The sequence below is a fragment of the Urocampus carinirostris genome, chromosome 18 (genome assembly GCF_059441175.1).
Source record: "Urocampus carinirostris isolate Australia breed hairy pipefish chromosome 18, RoL_Ucar_1.0, whole genome shotgun sequence".
In the NCBI taxonomy this organism is placed as follows: domain Eukaryota; kingdom Metazoa; phylum Chordata; class Actinopteri; order Syngnathiformes; family Syngnathidae; genus Urocampus; species Urocampus carinirostris.
The window spans coordinates 12777343-12798104 of record NC_142366.1 but is presented as its reverse complement, the minus strand read 5'-3'; the positions used below and the strand labels follow the sequence as shown (position 1 = coordinate 12798104).

Below are 20762 nucleotides of genomic sequence, written 5' to 3'. Positions count from 1 at the left end.
AACAACCAAATAATAGTCAATTTGTTTTGTTCCCGAGATAGTCTTAAACCATGAACCGTACTGTGGAGATTAGGGCCAGATTGCAACGCAGACATAAGAAGTCTTCTTTTTCTGTTGCTGTGATCAATGGTTGCCGTGGTATCAGACCAAATTGTATTAGTTCGTCATTGTTCCTTGAGGATTTAAAGTGGCAGGACAATAACTTTGACGATAGCAAATAAAACTGGAGCATGTTACTTTCCCAGGCTGTTTGAATTGGTTCAATAAATTGAGGACTATTACCATAATGATGACAGATAAAGTGACACATTTCAATCATACACCAAAATGGCTGACAATCACTTTTATACTAGAAGGACAGGCTATGATTTGTGGCTGAAAAGTTGACATATCATGAGTACAGTACTTGGTAAAGATTGAATGAATTACCATCACACCTGTTTTGCTCGTGTTATCAATTATAGGAATAATGTTTGCATAAAATCACCTTATTTACCTACAACCCATAAGGGAGTCTGAAATGTTATCGAATGTCACTGTGGTTGTAGTGTTATCGATATAAGAGTGAGCTAAACCACCAAAGAAGCCCTGTTACCACAGTGGATTTGATCTTTACAACTCGATTCCCTTTTCTGGATGGTGAAAACTGCAAACGTCCATTACAACCAGATTGCAGAACCGAAAGTGACTCGCAAAACCCAGAAGTAATATTATTACTCAGTTTTTCCACTAAACACTCAGATAAACACTTTTTAATAAACATACATCAGTTTTTAGCCTTGTATTACTTTTTAAACGCAGTAACTTATTTATTAAAGAAAAAAAGGTGCCGTAAGGCGACACAGTGGTGTTTTTTTTTTTTTTTAACCTCCATCCATTATCTGCACCGCTTATCATCAGTAGGGTCGCGGGGGTGCTGGAGCCCATTCCGGCTATCTTCAGGCAGCAGCCCGGGTACACCCTGAACTGGTTGCCATCCAGTCGCAGGGCACACAGACACAGACAACTCACTCGCTCAATCACACCTAGGGAGAATTTGAACCGGCCAATTAACCTGACATGCATGTTTTTGGAATGTGGGAGGAAGCCGGAGTGCCCGGGGGAAACCCACACAAGCACAGGGAGAACAGGCAAACTCCACACAGGAAGGTTTGATCCCATGACCTCAGAACTATGCCACACACGCGCTAACCACTGCGCTACCGCGCTGCTCCGTTTTTTTAACTTATCTTTTTATTAGTTTTGTATTGAAGGATGGAGTTAGTTGTAGGGTAACAAACATTCCACGCTATACTTTTGTTCCTAAAAACAACCTTGAGTGTGCCTTTTTTCCGAGGGTTTGGACCCAAAATTGGCAAATTGGACCCGATTCTGATAAAGTCACGGGTCTTGAGTCTCCAACCAGCTAGGGGTTAAGTTTAAAGAGTCTGAAAGTCCTCAATAACGTTGTTTTGCTGACTCTATTTGAGATATGCAGGACATCATCACAAGGACGGATGAAAGGACGACCACACTGTGACTATGGGCTCTAGCTTGACAAAGCCTCGTCAGCATCAACGTTATTTCCCATTCAAAATGTGAAAGGATACATTAAATGCCTGCCAATGCAAAATATTTCCCATTGTTGCAAAGACCCTTATCGCCACCGTTCACCCCGCATCGGCCAGGCGCTTAAAACAGGACTCTTCTTCAAATAGTCCCCTCTATTCCATTTCGAGCCGGACCTTTTCCCAGCTTATCTCAGCCGACGGCTTCTTAAATAAAGCTCCTGGCTTTAAATAAACCCGAGCCACGCTCAGAGACTTTCTAGGATGCGTGGTCACATGACAGTCTGGACCCTTCCATGGCAACATTAACGAGGTGACTTGCACTTGGTAGAAGGCCAGAATCCAAGGCTTGAAGATACAGATTGATGAACGTCATTTGGCCCCATGCGAACATGGTCGTGGAGAGAAGCATCTTGTAGATGCAACAAAAGATTTTATAAAATAATTTATTTACAAATGTAAAAAAAATCAGTATTGGACAGTGTTCAGAAACATAAGGGAGAGAGATCACATCTCAATTGATTGTTATTTAGTAGGTTTTATTTCCTTTTTTGAAAATAGTAATGATATTCAGGAGACTAAGTGATAAGAAAAAGTAGGAAACAGTGACAACAATTGAGTCAAAGAAGATAATTATTGGGAAAAACAAAAATGTACAAGACTCTGCAATAGAAGTGCTGCTTGAGGGTACAGTAAAAAGTTTAAAATTGATTTTTTTGATCTTTTTTTGTTGCTAGCATATTTTTATTTATTATTTACACATTAAACCATTATTGTTGTTTACCGAAGAGGAAGGAAGCTTTGTCTTACCTCCACATCTCGTCACGCACAAGGTTCAGTTAAGGTCTTTGTTTACAATAAAACAAAACAAAAAACAGAAAATACAATATATTTTGGGTATGCAATACAAAGCGCAAGTACGTAGACAACATGGCTGACCATAGTTTATATACCAGAGAGAGGTGCTGGCTCCAAGAAGAACAAAATCCATGACAAGTCTCAAAGTATTCCTTGATAGCATACTAGATATCATGAAGGACACACCAAGAAGTAAAAACGTCATTCAAATATATGGATAATCATAAGGTGCATCTATCACGACCAAATGAATGAAATTATTAAAATGATAACGCAATGATTATAATAATAAATGAGTAAGTACTGGAAAACTAACTAATACAATTATGGGTATATATCACGAGACATATTTCAATACTGCAACAATACATGTTTTATAAATACTTTTGGTAGGTTTCTTTGAGCATGCGGCTATTTCAAGGCAGTTTTAGGGTGACGCTTATGTATATGCAATGTAGGCTTATGTGCAAGCATATGAAGTATTTTTAACTGAACTTGATTAGTGAAAAAGCCTTGGGCCCATGAAGGTGTCGCTCACAAAAATAGAGCTTTGAGGCTCAGTGACGCGCAGCAGCTTTGAGGAACCACACTTTGGGCCAAATGTAACTGTGATCTCAGCCACCCTTCGAAAGAGAACGTTGGCCAGGCGGCTTAAGGGAGGTCTTCGTCACAACGCTGATTCATCGAGGGCCTCCTCCCACGGCAACAGCAGACGAGGCTGTTTGGCAAATCAGGAAAACGACGTAGCTGCGGACCGGTCATCTCGAGTTCAATTGGGTTAAACAGACAGAAAGTCTTTGCTTTCCCTGCCTTCTAGTCCGCACCGTTTAATATAACTTTCCAAGTGTTCTAAAATATTCGTGAGTGCTTGTCAAAACTGTTAGGTCCTGTCAGCAGCCTTTCACGAGAGATGTCAGCCATCTCCACGGATCACAGTCAGCAGAAGGGACAGGCCATGGGAAAGCTTCCTAGAGCTCCAACCCGCATGTAGTTGTGAGCCCGCGGCTTTAGCGCGCAAACACGCAAAAGACACGAAAGAAGTAAGCGTAACAAAGCACAAAGAACAAGGCGCTTTCAAATCGTGACGTTTTTTTCTATTAACAAATAAAAAAGTAAAAACCTTGAATGTTTTCTCTGGGTCAGTGCCGCGGGACTTGTGCAACGAATTTTTTTCCCCTTGAGCGAACAAGACCGCTGTCAATAAGGCGGCCCCGTCAAGCGAGTCGGCCAGCAGTCAGTTTGCGTTTGGACTAACAAGCTTCACGGCTGCCTGAGTGCCGTCGCAAAGCAGCACTTAGCATGCGGTGGTCGATTCCACCACAGAGGACCTCGCATGTGTCTCGGTGGGGTTCTGGCCAAAGGCCTCCCCTGGTGGATTGTGTTAGCCAACAATGTTTGTGGCATTTGGCAGTCGGAGCATGCTCCGGTAGGTAAAACGTAAACAAAGTAGCCTGGCTTTCCGGATTGACAGTTCCAACTGTGTGTCTTTTGACTCCATGAAGGACTTAACAAGAGGTGCAACAACTACTGTAATGAATGATTCAATTTGTCATCATTTTATTTCAGTTAATGGTATGAGATATTTAATGTTTGCTCTGACTTTCTCTCATCTCTCATTAGCCGTACCGCTTATCCTCATTAGGGTCGCGGGGGGCTGGAGCCCATCCCAGCCATCTCCGGGCAGTGGGCAGGGGACACCCTGAACTGGTTGCCAGCCAATCGCAGGGCACACAGGGACAGACAACTCATTCGCTCATTCACACCTAGGGACAATTTGGACCGGCCAATTCACCTGAAATGCATGTTTTTGGAATGTGGGAGGAAACCGGAGTGCCCGGAGGAAACCCACGCAAGCACGGGGAGAACATACAAACTCCGCACAGGAAGTCTGGAGCTGGATTTGAACCCACGACAGGTTCCCATGACATGAACTGTGCCGCACAAGCGCTAACCACTGCGCTGCCGTGCTGCCCTTGCTGACTTTGAGTTATGAAAATTATAAAGCTATTACCTAGGAGTCAAAGCAGCAATAATGCTATAAATTAGGGACAACACAGCTATAAAGCTATAGCACATGAGTCAAAGCAATTATAAAGCTATAGCACATGAGTAAAAGCAGCTATAAAGCTATAGCACATGAGTAAAAGCAGCTATAAAGCTATAGCACATGAGTAAAAGCAGCTATAAAGCTATAGCACATGAGTTACGGCAGCAAGGAAGCTGAAAATTCAGGAGTCAAAGTAGCTATAAATCTACAGCGGAGGAGTCAAAGCAGCTATACAGCTACAGCGCATGATTCAAAGCAGCTATGAAGCTATAGCGCATGAGTCAAAGCTGCTATACAGCTACAGCACAGGAGTCAAAGCAGCTATGAAAATATAGCGCAGGAGTCAAAGCAGCTATAAAGCTATAGCGCAAGAGTCAAAGCAGCTATGAAGCTATAGCGCAGGAGTCACGGCAGCAAGGAAGCTGAATATTCAGGAGTCAAAGTAGCTATAAATCCACAGCGGAGGAGTCAAAGCAGATATACAGCTACAGCGCATGAGTCAAAGCAGCTATGAAGCTATAGCGCATGAGTCAAAGCTGCTATACAGCTACAAGCACATGAGTCAAATCAGCTATGAAGCTATAGCGCAGGAGTCAAAGCAGCTATACAGCTACAGCGCAGGAGTCAAAGCAGCTTTGAAGCTATAGCGCAGGAGTCAAAGCAGCTATAAAGCTATAGTGCAGGAGTCAAAGCAGCTATAAAGCTATAGCGCAAGAGTCAAAGCAGCTATGAAGCTATAGCGCAGGAGTCACGGCAGCAAGGCAGCTGAATATTCAGGAGTCAAAGTAGCTATAAATCTACAGCGGAGGAGTCAAAGCAGATATACAGCTACAGCGCATGAGTCAAAGCAGCTATGAAGCTATAGCGCATGAGTCAAAGCTGCTATACAGCTACAAGCACATGAGTCAAATCAGCTATGAAGTTATAGAGCAGGAGTCAAAGCAGCTATAAAGCTATAGCGCAGGAGTCACGGCAGCAAGGAAGCTGAAAATTCAGGAGTCAAAGCAGCTATACAGCTACAGCACATGAGTCAAAGCAGCTAGGAAGCTATAGCGCATGAGTCAAAGCTGCTATACAGCTACAGCACAGGAGTCAAATCAGCTATGAAGCTATAGCGCAGGAGTCAAAGCAGCTTTGAAGCTATAGCGCAGGAGTCAAAGCAGCTTTGAAGCTATAGCGCATGAGTCAAAGCTGCTATACAGCTACAAGCACATGAGTCAAAGCTGCTATACAGCTACAAGCACATGAGTCAAAGCTGCTATACAGCTACAAGCACATGAGTCAAAGCTGCTATACAGCTACAAGCGCAGGAGTCAAATCAGCTATGAAGTTATAGTGCAGGAGTCAAAGCAGCTTTAAAGCTATAGCGCAGGAGTCAAAGCAGCTATAAAGCTATAGCGCAGGAGTCAAAGCAGTTTTGAAGCTATAGCGCAGGAGTCAAAGCAGCTATAAAGTTATAGCGCAGGAGTCAAAGCAGCTATAAAGCTATAGCGCATGAATCAAAGCAGCTATACAGCTACAGCACATGAGTCAAAGCAGCTATGAAGCTATAGCGCAGGAGTCAAAGCAGCTATAAAGCTATAGCGCAGGAGTCAAAGCAGCTATACAGCTACAGCACATGAGTCAAATCAGCTGTGAAGTTATAGTGCAGGAGTCAAAGCGGCTATAAAGCTATAACTCAGGAGTCAAAGCAGCTATAAAGCTATAGCGCAGGAGTTAAAGCAGCTATAAAGCTATAGCGCAGGAGTCAAAGCAGCTATAAAGCTATAGCGCATGAGTCAAAGCTGCTATACAGCTACAAGCACATGAGTCAAATCAGCTATGAAGCTATAGCGCAGGAGTCAAAGCAGCTATACAGCTACAGCGCAGGAGTCAAAGCAGCTTTGAAGCTATAGCGCAGGAGTCAAAGCAGCTATAAAGCTATAGTGCAGGAGTCAAAGCAGCTATAAAGCTATAGCGCAAGAGTCAAAGCAGCTATGAAGCTATAGCGCAGGAGTCACGGCAGCAAGGCAGCTGAATATTCAGGAGTCAAAGTAGCTATAAATCTACAGCGGAGGAGTCAAAGCAGATATACAGCTACAGCGCATGAGTCAAAGCAGCTATGAAGCTATAGCGCATGAGTCAAAGCTGCTATACAGCTACAAGCACATGAGTCAAATCAGCTATGAAGTTATAGAGCAGGAGTCAAAGCAGCTATAAAGCTATAGCGCAGGAGTCACGGCAGCAAGGAAGCTGAAAATTCAGGAGTCAAAGCAGCTATACAGCTACAGCACATGAGTCAAAGCAGCTAGGAAGCTATAGCGCATGAGTCAAAGCTGCTATACAGCTACAGCACAGGAGTCAAATCAGCTATGAAGCTATAGCGCAGGAGTCAAAGCAGCTTTGAAGCTATAGCGCAGGAGTCAAAGCAGCTTTGAAGCTATAGCGCAGGAGTCAAAGCAGCTTTGAAGCTATAGCGCATGAGTCAAAGCTGCTATACAGCTACAAGCACATGAGTCAAAGCTGCTATACAGCTACAAGCACATGAGTCAAAGCTGCTATACAGCTACAAGCGCATGAGTCAAAGCTGCTATACAGCTACAAGCGCAGGAGTCAAATCAGCTTTAAAGCTATAGCGCAGGAGTCAAAGCAGCTATAAAGCTATAGCGCAGGAGTCAAAGCAGTTTTGAAGCTATAGCGCAGGAGTCAAAGCAGCTATAAAGTTATAGCGCAGGAGTCAAAGCAGCTATAAAGCTATAGCGCATGAATCAAAGCAGCTATACAGCTACAGCACATGAGTCAAAGCAGCTATGAAGCTATAGCGCAGGAGTCAAAGCAGCTATAAAGCTATAGCGCAGGAGTCAAAGCAGCTATACAGCTACAGCACATGAGTCAAATCAGCTGTGAAGTTATAGTGCAGGAGTCAAAGCGGCTATAAAGCTATAACTCAGGAGTCAAAGCAGCTATAAAGCTATAGCGCAGGAGTTAAAGCAGCTATAAAGCTATAGCGCAGGAGTCAAAGCAGCTATAAAGCTATAGCGCATGAATCAAAGCAGCTATACAGCTACAGCACATGAGTCAAATCAGCTGTGAAGTTATAGCGCAGGAGTCAAAGCAGCTATAAAGCTATAGCGCAGGAGTCAAAGCAGCTATAAAGCTATAGCGCAGGAGTTAAAGCAGCTATAAAGCCATTACCGGGAGTTACAGCACTTACAACCCTATAACCTGTGAGTTAAAGCAGTAAAGAGAACTCAGGAGCCCAAGCAGCTATCACGCTATTGGTCAGAAAATAAACCAGTTCTAAAGCTACATCTCATATATAAAGCATTCACTCAGTTTTAAAGCTGTTTTCACTTTTAACTCCAAGATTAAAGCTTGAACCTTGACAACTGTCATTTTATTTAATTAAGAATACAGGGATTGAAGTGAAAACATTTTACAAAATCTGATGATTCAAATGATCAAAATAATTGACAGATTAATCGATTGTCGCAGACCTGGAGTTGACTATCCGTGTGACGGGTAGGTCATTTTTTTGATCCAATATGTTAAGTTTTTATGAAAAAAATGCATGACATTCGCAGACAATTTCTTACACAATATCCACCACCGAAATGTCAACTTGTGTGCATCAGAAAAAAAGGGGTTACGTCCCGAGTTAAGCTTGCAGGCACGGTAAGCACGTTCCAATGGGAGCCGCAAAGGTAAACAACGCTCGACATCGGTGATGCAATAGCACGCGACCTAAAATCCGCTGCGCGTAGAGAAGACTCCCGTCGGCAGATTAGCGTGGTAGCAACCCGGTGACCTGAGCTCTTCAGCCGCCATCCCGTATCAGGCTTTTTGGACGGCCTCCGAAATTCCAATTTACGGACGGAATACAGAAAACTGTTGGCAGTCAACAGGATCATCGGTAATCCTCTGCCTGTTCTGACCACTTTGAAATGTTGGAGTGTCTAATGATGATATGTGAAAGGTTCAACAGATTGCCAATGAAAAAAGGTACATTTTCTGGCCCAACGCAAGCAATATGAAAACCTGTATTAAACTATTTTATCTTCTACTCAAAAGCTGTGCTGCTTTCTCACCAGTGCCTACAAACTGGGCTTGATTTTCAAAGCTAACTAATGCTGTATTTAAAAAGATTGGTTCGAAAATGAGACCAACCCAATACTTGGACCTATTTGACCCATTTTTCCAGGTCGCTTTGTGTAAAAAGACCCAATTGTTGGGCTTATTCTTAATAAATAACCCAGACTTATAAAAAAATTAGAATATATGTTTATCTCTATTAGTTGTTAGGACATCAGCCAGCATCACCACCAACATAGGAACTCAGCAGGGATGCGTCCTCAGCCCAATCCTCTACACCCTCTTCTCGCACAACTGCGTAGTCTCCGACAAGGATAACATCTTCCTGAAGTTAGCCGACGACACTGCAGTGATAGGTCGCATCACTGCAGGGAACAAAGCGGCCTACGGGAGGGAAGTGGAGTCTGGTGACATGGTGCGAGAACAACAACCTCACCCTCAATACGGACAAGACAAAGGAGATGATAGTGGACATGAGGAAGAGGCGGAGACTTCATCAGCCACTATTTATCCGTGAGCTGGAAGTAGAGCAGGTGAGCAGCTTTAAGCACCTCGGCGTGCACATCGCTGAGGACCTCACATGGACCCTCAACACCACACAGCTTGTCAGGAAAGCTCAACAGCGACTGTACTTCCTGAGGAGGTTTGGAATGTCAAGCAAGATACTCAGCAACTTCTACAGATGCATCGTGGAGAGCATCCTGACCAGCTGCATAACTGTTTGGTATGGCAGTATCACAGCCATGGACCGCAAACACCTGCAGATAGTGGTTAAGAACGCTCAGAGGATCACCAGGACTCCAGTGCCCTCTCTGCAGAGCATATACCATCGCAGAGTCCACAGGAGGGCTGCTTCTATAATTAAGTACCCCACCCACCCACAACACGGACTGTTTACACTCCTACCCTCAGGACGGAGGCACAGGAGTGTGAAATGCAGGACAACCCTTCTAAAGAACTCTTTTTACCCCTATGCTATCAGACTCTAAAAGGCTGCTAATCGAACAACCAGACACGTTCAGCACACTAAAGACACTTTATTACACCAGACAATTTAAACTGGACCACTTGGACTATTCTTCCACTACAGTCACTTTCAACTGTGTTTTATCTTATTTTGATCTTACTGCCTTAACTCATCGAGTTAATCTTGTATTTTTATATTTTTAATATTCGTAATATTGTTTCATGTGTACATGTATATAGTTTCTTAGCTGTATTACGGTGGCAACAGCGTGGACAGCAAAGTAAGAATTTCATTGTGCAGGGAATCTTGGTTCATTACTGTGCATAGGACAATAAAACCTTGAATCTTAAATCTTTTACAGTGCAACCAAAGAACCGACCCTTTTTAAAGTCTCAAGCATCTGTTCAACCCAAAAAGTATTGTACCTTTTAAATGGGTTTTTGTTTTTTTTACAAACTTCTGAACTTTCGAATTGTGATTTTAAAAATAATTTTACTGCTTATACTTTATTGCATTAAGTGGCGGAAAATATTTTTTTACTTCAGATGATATTTAGTCGACATCATGTGGACTTTAATAGAAAACGGCTTTTGTCTTCCTTTGGCATGTCAGAAGCCCGACATTGTTGGCGATATAAATATTCCTCTGCATTTTGGCCCAGAGCGTTTTGTTGACAAGATCGCTTTTAAAAAAAAAAAAATTGGAAAAAGGTTTGCGAGTATGTAATGTAGGTTAATCTAGCAGTTTTACATGTGTGCATCTAAGATTGCAATGTTATTGAGAAACAGGTATACACAGGCAGGGCATCTGTTCAGCAAATTAGAATGCATGAAACATTGCGCGATAAAAAAACGCCAAGTAGCAAAACCGCAAAAAGTAAATTGCAATAATGGTTTACGTTAATAGTGTGCAACAATAGTCAAAATAACCCAACCCTGGTGTCCTAAGCAATCTTCCCTGCAGGTGTTTGATAGTCAAAACAGGACCACATTCTTAATTGTTTCAAGCAGAATAAAAACAAATGTCTGGACAAACAAATTATTTTCTCAATATATACTAAAGTAAAACAGTAATCCCTCGTTAGTTCGCACTGTAGGTATTGGTTCACTGCTTCGCTGATTTTTAATTAAAATTGTTTTTATTGTCTTTGCTAAACATATTGTGCATTGTGTTCTTCGGCAGACAGGGGACAACAAATGCTATCACCGGGGCAGGTTGTAGCTGTGTGTGTTGGGTTGGAGTGACTGCCTGTGTGCCCAACTGTGATAGGCTGGTGTATGCTGTCAGTCAAAGAGCGGGGTGAGCGCACAAGTCAATGTGACCACCAAAACAAACTGAGAAGCAAAGCGACAGCTAGCTTTTACTGTCTCATTACACTGAAAACAAATTCATCATTGAATCAGACTCAGTATGCAATCTCGGGGTCACAGGTTTGGCCTATAGCTAGGCTACGTAACAAATCTCGCAAGCTACCCCTGTTTAGCCTACATCTCACTATTGCCAGATCCATTACCCTTGAAAACGATACAACTTGTAGGAAACAGCTACATTCGATATTGTTTTATTTTAATAATCGTGGACACCTGGCTCATGCCGAGGGTACCTAATGCTAGCATGCAGCTAGCCAGACGTTCTCTAATTGCTTTCTTACACTGAGAGAATAAGCTCTCCGTTTTCGTTGTACTTTCTATAATGACATTAAGGACCATTTATCCAACTCTAATTTTGGGTTCTGTGTTTTTATTTGTAAATCGATAGTTATTTTGTCACGGTCGTATATTCTCAGATAGTAAGCAGTTTGAACCCTTTTATGAAGGTGTGACGTAACTTTGTGGATTTTCACATTTCACTGGGGGGTTCTGGCCCCCATTAACCATTATAATTGAGGGACTATTATATGTAAATATTTGAAACATTTATTCAGTAAGAGAGTCCGCACTTCCTTGTAAACAATTCCCACGCAGTCTATTTCAGAAGATGAAAGTGTGTTTTCTAAGCCTTAAACTCCTCCAAAAGGCAGATAATCTCTAAAGGAAAGGGATTAAGCACATTTAGTTGAAAACTGATTCGTTGTTGTAGAGAGCAAGTAAGCCAAAGTGTCTCTAAGGGGGAAGTTCTTCTCGCTCTAGAGACTGTACAAATTAAAGCAGGTGGAAAAAAAACAGAAAATTCCCTGACAGGTTTCCTGGGGCTCACACGCCGCTTGTTTGTGGAGAAGGGGGGCAAATTAAATCGCCTGGCCAACAGCTTTTGTTCGAGCAATCTTGGTGTTTGAGTGTGCAGGAGTAGCCCAGGATGGCGTTGCCCTTCCAGCTAAACACAAGAAACACAAGACGTCCTGTTCCGCTGTCCAGACTGCTCGGCAATTAAATGAAGGCAAGCTAGCCAGAAGCGAAAGAGATGTGTACTCTCTGCTGACTCACAACTCGCTCGCGACTCGTGAGTCAGTAGCCTCTTTTTATCTGTATCATACTGCAACATACTTAAAAAGTGCTCTATTGTAAAATATACAAACGTTTCTCACGGAAAATAACACTTTATGCGAAATAAGCGCATAGCTTAGCCTTTTGCCTGCTAGCTTAACCGCTAATGCAAACGCAAGCTAGCCAAGAGTGATAGGATGCGTGCTAACCGCTGCCATTGTTACAACTGACTCGCGACTCGAAAGTCAGTAGCTACTTCACTTACCCTCTTTTTAGCAGTATCACACAGCAACATACCTAAAAACTGATTTATTGCAAAATATTTAAACATTTCACTTGGAAAATAACAAGTGCATAGCAAGGCATTTAGCCTGCTAGCATAATTGCTTATGCTAATTTAAATGAGAAAACTTTAATACTTTATACTGTATAATAGCCTAAAAATCTAAGAGAATCAGGGGTGTGGGGAGTGGCCAAAAATTTTACTCAAGTAAAAGTACTGTTACTTTGGAATAATATGATTAAAGTAGAAGTGAAAAGTAGTCATCCAAATAATAACTTGAGTAAAAGTAAAAAAATACTTCAGAAATAAATGACGCCAGTACTAAGTAACAGAAGCTACGTCTTATTTGTTTTGTTTTTTTAAAATCAAAAACAACCATTTATTCGATCATCAAAACCCATCCAATCATTATTAATTAAAAGTACACAAATATTAACAAGGTAATTTTAATTAATTTAATAAACCAACTAGTAATAATAGTATAAACCAAAGAATTAAATTAAGCACAAGTAGCACAGGACTTTTTTTTGTAACAGACTCTACGTGCAGAACAAGAAGCTATCCCAGGGGTTAGAAACCCAAAACGTTGAAAGAGCCATTTTGGACCAAAGGAAAAAAAATAAATTAAAACCCTTATGATGAATGCAACACATGCTGTATGTATTTATATTAGCCTTCTATAAAAATGACGTAGTTGGATGCAACACATCCTGTGGAGAATGACGTGACTAATCTCTTGTGAGATACCGTCTCAAGTTTAACGGGTATTATATGAATTAATTACAAAATATTTAATTGTCATGATAAAATTAAAGAAATGCAAATAAGAAATCTCATTTTTGATGTCATTTTTATTTTGAAGACTGGAAAAAACATCACTATAGGTTGATATTGTCCCCTTATCTGAGCCAAAAAAAGAAGATTGCAAAAAAAAAAACGCAGCATACATTCATAAAAATAAAATGGCAACCTATTCAAAAGGTAAATTAAATATAATGAAATGAAATGAAATTATCTGCATTTATATAGCGCTTTTCAAGTCAATGACTTCCCAAAGCGCTTTACAATGTGCTCTACATTTCCCAATAGCGGCCTTGCAGCCATGAAAGGCGCTAACCTGCTTACTGGGGGTATTAGGCCTTCAGTGTCTTACCCAAGGACACTTCGACATGTAACACGGACGAGCCGGGTTTCGAACTGGGATCCCTTGATCCAAAGACGAGCGCTCTACCTCCTGAGCTACTGCCGCCCCATTAATACAGTTTACCTTTGATTTGTATGCAGTTATTTTTCTCTTTCTACCTTTGGGATCCATGGCAGCTCACACACACAAACACACACACGCTGGTTTGCTACCTTACTGGCTGTGGCGCGGCTCCTTTAAAAGGGGCGGGGCTAATGCCGCTCAGCTCAGCTATTAGTCAGGGGACACAAGAGGGAAGAAGACAAGAAAAGAAGGGATGCGCGTACTTATGTGAATTTCCCTTCGGGGATAAACAAAGTATCTATCTATCTATCTATCTATCTATCTATCTACTTATGTCGAGGGGATTTAAGTGACAGGTTCTATGTGGCATGATGTAGTGGAGTAAGAGTACCGTTTTTTTCTTCACAAATCTAATCAAAGTCAAAAGTATAAGGATTTAAACATACTCCCAGAAGTACACACTGTCCCAAAACTTACACTAATAAATGTAACTTGTTACTACCCCCCTCTGCGAAAAAAACTAATGAAGTAAATGATTCATCCACAAAAATCAAGAATTTAATTTACCCCAAGTACCGCAGTCTTAATACCAATACTCAGTCATAGATTCTTTATTCTCGGCGAGGACCTCTGTATATAAACATAGAACATATCTTTCCCCGTCTTTTTTCCATTCTGAATAAAATATGATTCAGTTTACGGAGATTAGAAGGTGGAAAGTTCATTATCCACAGGCAAAAACGGCAAGTACTAACAGGAGGGGGAAGGACAGGCGGAGCAATAAAGCGAGATCGGTCGATAACGGCGCTATGTCTTATATATTGCACAAAAAAAAAAACATGTCGCCCAGCAGAGCTTTTCAGGCTAGAAGATAAAGTTAAAGGGGGAGTGAAAATCATTAAGCTACACTCCTTGCTCCACACCTCATTAGTTTAAATGTTGCATGCGGCACAGCATCGTCGCTTTGTCGGAATGCGAACGCGGTGCAAGCTAGCTAATCTGCTAATGCTTTCTCCATACGCGGCCAACCTCGCCTCCGTCCTTCTAAGCATCCTTGAATCTCTGAATGATAATTCGCTCAGTCCACATAGACAAAGACAATTTTATTTAACGAGGCTTAAAATGATACGTTTACGACGTATTATTGGCGATGGGTAAGTAACGAGTACATTGTTACGAAAAAGTGCAAACTTTGACAGAATGGGGAGGAATAAGTAAATGTACACTCTGTTTAAAAAGATCAAAAATCGTTTGTTAACTAAAACCACCTAAATATTTATAGATTTACGTATTTGAATCAGGATACCATACAAAAAAACAGAAAGGGGAGGAATAACTAACTGAACCCTCTGTGTGAGAAGACTCACAAAGAAATTTAAACCAATTTTATAATAAAACCACCCAAACATTAATTGATTTCATATTTAAAGGAGGATAGTGTGCAAAGAATGACAGAAGGGGGAGGAATGAGTACCTGAACCCTCTGTGTAAGAAGACTCACAGAGCATTTGCAACAATGTTTATTGTTTTATTTATTTATATATATATATATATATATACATATATATATATATACAGTGAAGAAAATAAGTATTTGAACACCGTGCTATTTTGCTATTTCTTCCACTTGAAAATCGTGGAGGGGTCTGAAATTTTCATCGTAGGTGCATGTCCACTGTAAGAGAGATAAACTAAAAAGAAAACCCAGAAATCACAATGCATGATTTTTAACAATTTATTCAAATACTTATTTTCTTTACTGTATATAAAACCACCCAAACATTTATATGTTTTCATATTTGAATAAGGATAACATGCAAATAATGATATAGATTTACGTATTTGAATCAGGATAACATGCAAAAAACAGAAATGGGAGGAATAACTAACCGAACCCTCTGTGTGAGAAGACTCACAGAGAAATTTAAACCAATTTTATAATAAAACCACCCAAACATTAATTGATATTCATATTTAAAGGAGGATAGTGTGCAAATAATGACAGAAGGGGGAGGAATGAGCATCTGAACCCTCTGTGTAAGAAGACTCACAGAGCATTTGCAACAATGTTTATTGTTTTTATATATATATATATATATATATATATATATATATAAAAGAATAAGTAAAAGAGCAATTGAAACCACCGTTTGAACCAAAAGCAACCCAAACATGTATAAGTTTCTACATTTTAATGAGGATGGTGTTCAAACCATGACATAAAGGGGAGGAATAAGTATGCAAACCTTTGAGAATTCCTCACATTTCCACATAAAATTACGTTGTCAAAATCATACAAATGAAAAACTGTCCGCTTTAACTAAAACCACCTATAGATTACTAAACACTGAGACCCAAAAAGCAACTCAAATCCATTTTCTACTAAAACAACAAAAACATTTCTACGTTTCCATAGTTTAATGAAGCTGGACAGAAAGTGGAGGAATAAGTACAGGAACATTTCGGAATTTATCACATTTCTGCAAAAGAAATCGCTTTGTAATAATCACACAGACTAAAAACAATTTCCGTCTTAACTAAAACAGATTAGGTATTTATAGGTCTCCATATTAGAAGGATAGTGTGAAAACAATAGCGGAAATGGGAGGAATAAGTAACTGAACCTCCTGCGCAAGAACACTCACAGAGCAATTTAAACCAAATTATTAGCGAACCCCAAACATTTAGTGCTTTCCATATATTAAAGAGGATAGCATACAAACAATGACAGAAGGGAGAAGAATAGTTAACAGAACTCTATGCCTAAGGAGACACTAAGAGTAATAAAAACATTTTTTTACTATAACCACTCAAATACTTAGGTTTCCATATTTTTATGAGGGCAGTTTGCAATCTATGACAGAAGGGTGAGGAATAAGTAGCAGAACCCTCTGCTTAAGGAGACTCAAAGACCAATGAAACCACTTTGTAACTAAAACTACACAACCATTTATATGTTTCCATATTTTAATGAAGTTAGCAAGCAAACGTTGACAAAAGGGGGAGGAATAAAACAACGAACCCTCTGCCTGTGAAGATTCAAAGACCAATTATAACAAATTTTTAACATTTCCCAATAATCAAATAATAAATATTTTCCAAGTTAAATGAAATAAAATAAAATAATAAAAATGGATAATAATAAAGTAATAATGAACAAAATTTATATAGATGATTCAGAAAATAATAATTCAAAAATAGACAATTTTAAGCCTCATTTTAAGGGACATTTTTTTCTTTTTTTTCCACTTTTTTATACAGTTTGCATGTAAATGTGAATAAAAACAACATTTACATTTTAGGAAAAGTATTCAAATTTGAAAGTTAAAATATATATAATTTAGGGCATTTTTAGTGGGGTTTTAACGACAGGTGGTGGATTATTTTGTCGACAAAGACAACAGAAGGGTTAAATAATAATTTATCTCCCAAACAAATAAGGAAAGAAATGTAATAATATTTTAAACACTAAAATAAAAGATAATAGAAATAATAATAAAAAAATAAAAAAGAACAATAGGCAATAAATGAGTTAAATCTCAACTGTAATCTTTAAACTACACTGAAAAAACTTCCCAGAATTGTGAAATTAAAAAAAAAATATTACCAGTGTTGGGACTAACGCCGTTATGAATTACTGCTAATTCACTTACTAACTCAATTACTTCATGGAAAGGGGTAGTGAGTAACTATGGATGCTGCCCGACCTACGAACGACACCCAAACAATGCTGCCAAGCTACTCGACCTCGGAAAGGATTTGGACACCAAATCACACACGTACAGACACTGCCCTACTTACAAAATAGATTTGATCCTGGATGCTCGTTCGTAAGTTGGATTTTTTCGTAACTTGCCTCGGTGCTATATTTTGTGTGCTTAGTTTATTTTTAAGGCATGTATAAGTAACCTGTATGGTTTTGTAATACAAAAATAAACATTTCATAAAATAATATGCTCTATAAAGATAAAGATGAGTTTACCTTACTCTTGGAAAATGCGCTTCAAGAGTTAGATGACGTGATGTAAAGTGGCCGAAAAAAAAGCAATCCAACCATTTTCTGAACCGCATCAAGCTTTCTTATTCCACTTTCATTTCAAAAGAAACGTCTCGCCTCTTCTTTACACTTTACATCAACCATATTAAATGGATGCATGAGTTGTTAGCACGTACAGTAATATGTTTACACACGAACTAGGATGTAGATTTCCTCTTCTGGGTGGATGCTGCGTGACCTCTCACAGCGCCACCACACGCCGGTAGCGGCGGAAAGAAGAACTACAGTAATCTCCTCTACTCGGAAAAAGGTGCACACAATTTAAACTCTAACTTATACTTACAATATCAATGATTTTCTATATTTGACCTAATTTCACCAATGGAAGAAAAAAATAACTGTTAAAAATGGAAGATCACAGGCAACTCGGCTCAAATTTAAAAAAATAACTGTAAAACAGCACGGCGGCGCAGTGGTTAGCGCTTGTGCGGCACAGTTCATGTCATGGGAACCTGTCGTGGGTTCAAATCCAGCTCCAGACTTTCTGTGCGGAGTTTGTATGTTCTCCCCGTGCTTGCGTGGGTTTCCTCCGGGCACTCCGGTTTCCTCCCACATTCCAAAGACATGCATTTCAGGTGAATTGGCCGGTCCAAATTGTCCCTAGGTGTGAATGAGCGAATGAGTTGTCTGTCCCTGTGTGCCCTGCGATTGGCTGGCAACTAGTTCAGGGTGTCCCCTGCCCACTGCCCAATGATTGCTGGGATGGGCTCCAGCCCCCCGCGACCCTACTGAGGATAAGCGGTACGGCTAATGAGATGAGATGAGAACTGTAAAACAGAAAATAGAAGATCACAGATGGTTTGCTTAATTGTATATATTTCTTCTGACTAAGAAAAGTACTTGAAATGAGCCTATTTCACAGTAACGTTAATTTATCAAATATGAATGAGTAAATAAATGAGTAAAGTTCTCGTAAATTTCACAAGGAAAAATAGTAAAATAACTCTTTAAATGGAAGATCTCAGGTATTTTTGCTCCATTATATTGAACTAATGTAAGAAAACTACATGAAATTAGAAAATATTTTACTCGTAGGTTCATCAAATGTGCAAATTATTCATAATATTAGATAATTAATGCACATTTTGATCCAATTTCATGAGAAAATGGCAAACAAAATCGATAAAATGAAGAAACACAGATAGTTTAGCTAATTATTATACATTTATTTTGAATAAAATGAGAAATGTATTTGAAATTAGCATATATTTTACTATTAAGTTCGTCTTTTAAATGATCACATTTATCCATAATATTGGATATTTTTTTCTTTTATTTTGAAAAAAAAACTCACAAGGAAAATGGCTAAAGATATAGGCCCAAAAACTATTTTTGGGGGGTGCGCCCTATAACCCGGTGCGCCCTATAGTGCGGAAAATACGGTATATATATATAAAAAAAAAAAAAACCAGTAGAGTTCGACAGACTACTAGGCGGGCCGATTATCAGCACCATTATTTGGGAATTTTTATTTATTCGACGGGCCGATTCTTTATGCTCAGATACAGCTGAGCCTTTCTCTCCCTCTTTCCTCCCTTCAGTCTCACACGCTACCCATATTTCGATTCCAAAAGTGACCAGGGGCAGAACTGAACATAACGTTAGAGCAGGGTAAACTGCGACAGCTAGCTAACTCCTGAGTCCAGACATGCCTGCGGGGCAAGACTGCTGATATTTTTGAGTATATTGAGTTTGTGGTCGAAAAGTGTGTGGGTGATTAAGAGATGGCATTAAAAGTGTAGTTAACTTGCTTTAGGGAAGCACATTCAGGTGGAGACTGACATATTAGCTCTTATCATAACATTAGTTTGTTTATCAAGCGTGTGTGTTTGTGATTGAGAAAAAGCAACAACAAAAAAAAAGCATACAAAAGTGGAAGGCTGAGTGATTAGCTGTTACCATAACATGCGTTTTTCAATCTGGCTTTAAAACAGGAATGCCCACTCTTTTTAATATGAGACTTCCTTTGAAATTTCGAGGCACTTTTTTTTAAGTTCACTCAGTCATGTTGATTCTATTGACTTTTTTGTTTACTGTAAAAAAATCAGGGCTCTATTTCAATTTTTGTGTACCTTTATACGAGTTGCTGCAAAGCCTCGTTTTTTTCCTGCACTGTTAGTTTTTGGTTGAAACTAATTTCTGATTAATAGGTTTCAGGGAGCTATTCAAGTTTTATTAGAATTCAAAACATCCTTTGTTTCATTTTACAGTATTAAAAATGTCATATGGCGATGTTGAACTTTTTACAGCAAAGGAATATCGTCTCCAAGTATCGGTCATCGGTCTCATCTTAATACAAATAATCAGTCTTGATATCGGCCCTCAAAAACCCATATCGGTCGATCCTTGATGAACGCACTTTCACTCCACTTTTAACCTTATCCCGAAACAATTCTCGGGCATCAATTAAAGCAACACATTTATCTCAGCTCCTCAACAACTCCACCAAGTTGGCGATTGCGTCCACGCGTGGACGTTCACAACATTCATGCGCAAGTCCTTACCTGAGCAAAGCGGTTCCGCGTCCACGCAAGAAAACGATCAAATCCGGCGTGAAATTCCTCCGCTGTGGGGGGCAGGATGGTCAATTAGATGCAGTAGCGGGACGTTACTTACGGCGTGGCCGCTTTCCACGCGCCGTGGCAGCGTCCACCTGCCTCGCTCTGTCCGTGTGCCCCGCTGCATCACGGAGTGTGCACGTATGAGTGTGCGCGTGCGTGTGAGGAGAGAGCGAGGATAGGTTGCGTGGTTAAGGGGCGCGGTTAAAACGCGGACTGGAATTCACAGCGCGCGGAAGGATATGATCATGATCAAAGTTTTCAAACCGGAAGTGGAACCAAATGGCAGAATAATCAGGGGTCTCTAATACATTTGACTTGGGTGAGGTTGGGCCCAAACTTTTCACAATAAAAGATCAGATCATTTCATTCACAATAAAAGCTCTGATGAAAACGGCCCAGCATTCTCAAATATATTGGATACAATTTTCTAAGAAAATCAAGTTCTAAAAACAAAACAAAAAAAAACAATTCAATCAGTAATAAATGGATTAAAATGTTCCATGGGCTACATTTTCATTAAATGCAGTGTGTGTTTTTTTCCTTCGATATATCGCTGTATTGTGTAGTGCAACCACAAACAGCGCTACAAAGCACAAGGAAAAATACAATCTACAAAGACTCAAAGTGACCAAGCTGCACCATCTTCATCTCATTTTTTGTGCTGCCTTTTGAGAACAAATTATGTTCTAAAAAATGAAAGAAAAAGAGAAAAGGAAGAAGGGAGAATTGAAGAAAGGAAGA

The 20762-nt window shown here is 39.9% G+C and overlaps 1 protein-coding gene across 3 annotated transcripts in view; it reads right to left on the bottom strand.

Annotated features, from left to right (window-relative positions):
• Positions 1–20140, bottom strand: part of dlgap1b (discs, large (Drosophila) homolog-associated protein 1b) — a 138070-nt gene extending 117930 nt beyond the window's left edge. For all 3 annotated transcript variants that reach the window (XR_015847598.1, XM_088322286.1, XM_088322285.1), the window contains exon 1: positions 19965–20140. The gene's annotated coding sequence lies outside the window, so the exon portion shown is untranslated. The remainder of the gene's footprint in view (positions 1–19964) is intronic.
• Positions 20141–20762: the final 622 nt, after the last annotated feature.